We start from the raw sequence: 5,028 nt of genomic DNA on the forward strand, positions 1-5,028 counted from the left end.
TTCAGTCTATCAGCCGGACTCCTCACTTGAGAACCAGACATCCCAGTTTGGCCAAGAAATCTTGGTTCATGCCTTTTGTTCTCATGTCATTATTAATAGTGTCCACTCTTGCTTCAAAAGTGTCCTCGTTTAGCCCTTGCCAGTCTGACTCAGTGGATAGAGTGTCAGCCTGCGGACCAAAGGGTCCCAAGTTCGATTCTGGTCAAGGGCATGTACCTCAGTTGATGCTCGATCCCTGGCCCTGATTGGGGTGCATGCGGGAGGCAACCAATCTATGTGTCTCTCTCACATCGATGTTTCTCTCTGTGTCTCCCCCCCTCTCTTCCACTCTCTTTAAAAAATCAATGGAGCCCTAGCCAGCTTGGCTCAGTGGATAGAGCATCAGCTTGCAGACTGAAGGGTCCCAGGTTCGATTCCGGCCAAGGACACATGCCTGGGTTGCGGGCTCGATTCCCAGTAGGGGGTGTGCAGGAGGCAGCCGATCAATGATTCTCTCATTGGTGTTTCTGTCTCTCTCCCTCTCCCTTCCTCTCTGAAATCAATAAAGAAATATATTTCATAAATAAATAAATAAATAAATAAATAAATAAATAAATATAAAACCAATGGAAAAATATCCTCAGGTGAGGATTAACAAAAAAATAAAATAACAAGAGTGAATTTTAAAAAAAGTTAAAAAAAAAAAGTGTCCTAGTTTAGACAATAAATTACATGGTCACCGTAACCATAGCACAAGCAGTGGTGCTCAACCTTCTGGCCCTTTAAATACAGTTCCTCATGTTGTGACCCAACCATAAAATTATTTTCCTTGCTAATTCATAACTGTAATGTTGCTACTATTATGAATCGTAATGCAAATATCTGATATGCAGGATGGTCTTAGACAACCCCTATGAAATGGTCGTTCGACCGCCAAAGGGGTCGCGACCCACAGGTTGAGAACCTATGATATGTATAGGCAATGGTAGAAATAGCGAAAATGGTGCGAGTAATTGCTTTTAAGACTATAATGAAAAGACAATGATGGAGGAAGCTTGAAAGCAAGAAATAATCAGTTTAATATGTGATCAGGGGTCAGACCACCTGAGCCAGCATAGAGAAAGTGGTAAGAGGATGACTTAAAATTTTTTTTTATTGATTAATTTTATTTACTTTTATTTATTACTATTTTATTTATTTTAAATTATTTTTAGAGGAGGAAGGGAAAGAAACATCGATTTGTTGTTCTATTATTTATGCATTCATTGGTTGACTCTTGTATGTGCCCTGACCAGGGATCAAACTTGCAACCTTGGCATATTGGACAATGCTTTAACCAACTGAACTACCTGGCCAGAGCCACCCTGATTTTTTAATTTTATTATTATTTTTAATCCTCACCTGAGGATATTTTTCCATTGCTTTTTAGAGAGACAGTGGAAGAGAGAGGGAAAGACAGAAAGAAATATCGATGTGAGAGAAACACATCAATTGGTTGCCTCCTGCATAAGCCCTGACCAGGGCCCAGGCCGGGGAGGAATCCGCAATCGAGGTACATGTCCGCAGGCCAATGTACTATCCACTGAGCCAAACTGGCTAGGGTGCTGATTTTTTTTTTAATTTAACAATATATTCTAGAGATTGTTGCATATCAGTACACAACAAGCTTTCTCATTCCATTTTATGGCTAGATAATATTCCATTGTATGGTTATGCCATAATTCTTTTAACCAGTTTCTTCTGTTTTAAAAAAAAATGCTTTTAGCCGAAACCGGTTTGGCTCAGTGGATAGAGCGTCGGCCTGCGGACTGAAGGGTCCCGGGTTCGATTCCGGTCGGGGGCATGTACCTGGGTTGCGGGCACATCCCCAGTGGGAGATGTGCAGGAGGCGGCTGATCGATGTTTCTCTCTCGTCGATGTTTCTGACTCTCTCTCTCTCTCCCTTCCTCTTGTAAAAAATCAATAAAATATATTTTTAAAAAATACGCTTTTGATTTTACAGAAAGAGAGGAAGGGAGAGGGAGAGAGAATAACGTGGATGAGAGAGAAACCTCGAATGACTGCTTCCTGCATACCCCCAGGAATCAAATCAACGACCTCTTCGTGCATGAGACAGACGCTCAACAAACTGAGCCACGTCGGCCAGGGCTTAGCCAGTTTCTGGACTGATGGGTACTTAGTTTGAATTCATGAAACCCAAGGAACTTGGGGGGTTGTACCAAGTCCCGTGTCGCTAACGTCGGAGGCCTCCTTCACGTTGGTGACATTACTCATAACCAGAAGCATAGCTCAGTTTTTTTTTTTAATATATTTTATTGATTTTTCACAGAGAGGAAGGGAGAGGGATAGAGAGTCAGAAACATCCATGAGAGAGAAACATCGATCAGCTGCCTCCTGCACACCCCCCACTGGGGATGCGCCCACAACCAAGGCACATGCCCCTGACGGGAATCGAACCCGGGACCCTTCAGTCCGCAGGCCGACGCTCTACCCGTGGAGCCAAACCGGTCAGGGCCATAGCTCAGTTTTAACACTGGGGGCAGTGAGCTTGGGGGTGGGGAGACAGATACACATGCCTAATGCACAAACAAGTGGAAAAACAAATCAAAAATTTTTTTTCTCTCTCTCCCTCTAAAATCAATGAATTAATTTTTTTTAAAAAAAAATTAGGGTGAAGAAGAGCAAAAAGGGCTTCTGTTGTGAGCGACACACGTAGAGCAGCCTGATTGCTCTACGTGCAGAATCGACATCAAGAGATTTCGGAAGCATAATTTTTTGGTACTTGGGCAGCTGGTGATCGTTGGTCCTGGCGCCCGTAAAAATAAATTTAAAAAATTAAATTAGGGTGAAGAATAGCAGGTATAGTATATTACCATTGTGTAACTCAGGGTTATACACACACACACACACACATACTCTTATATGCAAAGAACATCTCTGGAAGAATATTAAAAATTTGATAACCTTGGTGATTTGGGAAGGTAAACTTGGTGTCTGAGGGCAGGTGAGAAATTGTACTGTATCATCTTTTATACTTAATGAAGTTTGAACCATGTGACTTTATTACCTATTCAAAATGACAAGCAACGTTAAAAAATGTTTAAAAAATATAACTGAGTCAGTAAGTTCCCGGAGTCCCTCCTTCTGTGTCTGCCCATGTGGTTCCATTGACTTGCTCAATAGAATCCTTTTTACCTTTCAAAGCTCAGTTCAGAGCAGCCTCTTCCAAGAAGCCCTCCCTGACAGCCTCCTCTGCACATTCAGAACAGCCTTCTCTAAAGGCCTTTCTTCTGCAGCCTTGCACATGAAGTTGCTGTGCACATCTCACCTTATCCACCAGCCTGAAACTTTTCCTCCCAGGAACTGGGTCCAGTTCACCTCTGATCTTCCTGTAGCACTGAGCTCTTGCAAGTGCTACCACCATCTCTTCCCAAAAGCTTAGTGAGGCTAGACAGCTGGGTATTTTTATTTGATGGAGGAATCACCTGAGTTTCATTGGGGTGAAAGTCAAGAGACTTGCTTAAGGTTACAGAAAGAGAAAAGGTAGTGATTGCAGGAGGCAGATTTCCAATCAAATCCAGTGTTAGGTTCATGCACTACAGCTGCTGCCTGCCTTCTATGTACATCCAGTAGTCTGGTCTTGCTTTTATTTCCCGCTTTCTTGTGCAATAGTCCTAACTCATCTCACACTAGTCTAGCTCAGCCCCTCTTACCCTCACCCTCTCCCAGCAGCCAGAGCATTGCTCACTTCTCTTCCTCCTGCTTAAATGCTCTAAGCCTTTCACTGGCTCCCCTTCCCACCACCTGTACTCCAAAAAGTCCACTTTCCTCTGCAATTTTTAAAAAGAATATTTTTATTGATTTCAGAGAGGAAGGGAGAGGGAGAGATAGAAACATCAATGAGGAGAGAGAATCACTGATCGGCTGCCTCCTGCACGCCCCATACTGGGGATGGAGCCCGCAACCCAGGCATGTGCCCTTGACCAGAATCAAACCTGGGACCCTTCAGTCCGCAGGCTGACGCTCTATCCACTGAGCCAAACCAGCCAGAGTTCCTCTGCAATTTCCATGAGGCCCTAAGGCCTGCCCCAGCCCACCTCTGCAGCTTCATCTTCCCAATTCCCATTAGATCTCCAAAAATGTCAAGAATATGCCTTGAGTGCTTCCCAGTGGCATCCTGGGCCTGTGCATGGAAGACCCTTTCTCTCTGCAGCTGGAATATGCCCGTTCCCTGGCAAGACCTGGAACTATGTCACCTAGGCAGCATTCTCTTACCTCAGGTCTTAGTCCCCACCAAGCCCCAAACACCTGAAAAAGTGTGAACTACTGTGAAATGCCCAGGCTGTGGATTTATCCTGACGGAGCTCTACTTCTTGCTCTCTGTGCAACCTTGGTCTCAGCGTCCCCCACTGTAAAATGGGGATAATGTACCCATTATCCGGAAATGAGGACTCATCTGGTGGGGGAGTCGAGTTGCTGGCAGGAAGGAGCCCTTTGTGGCACAGGACAAAGTTTGGTGGGTCCATTTCTGACACTTTTCACCACTTGCCATTCTCCACCCCCGCCGCTAGTGACCAAGCCCTCAGCTGCCCTCCACCCCCTCCTCAAGAAGCCAGGCCCCCCAGCCCCACCCCTTCGGCGGCAAAGGACAAGCTGGGGAGGAGGGCACGGAGGGTCACGCTAACATCACAGATTAGAGACCGCGTGGTCATTTGGCAGATTTGCAATTGGAAGCAGAGGACCATTGGGGGAGGGGACGGTTGGCAATGGCAGCCTTAGAGGAGTCTCCACTCAAGGTCAAGGTGCCCGCCCAACGGGCAGCGAACCACAAGGACTTCTCCTCGAAGCCCCGCCCCTCCAGGGGACCCGAAGCCTCTCTCTTCTTAGAATCAGGGTACGTTCCCTTTAAGGCGCTCAGGAAAGTCATCGCATTGGTGGCCGGCCAACCAGGCGCGGTACTTTTTGTCCCTTGTGGGCCGCCGTGGGCCGGGTCGGGCGCGTAGGCGGGGCAGGGGAGCGGCGGTGGGGTCAAAGGTTACAACGCGCACC

Source organism: Myotis nattereri (assembly GCF_964212035.1).
Source record: "Myotis nattereri genome assembly, chromosome: 16".
NCBI classification, from domain to species: Eukaryota; Metazoa; Chordata; class Mammalia; order Chiroptera; family Vespertilionidae; genus Myotis; species Myotis nattereri.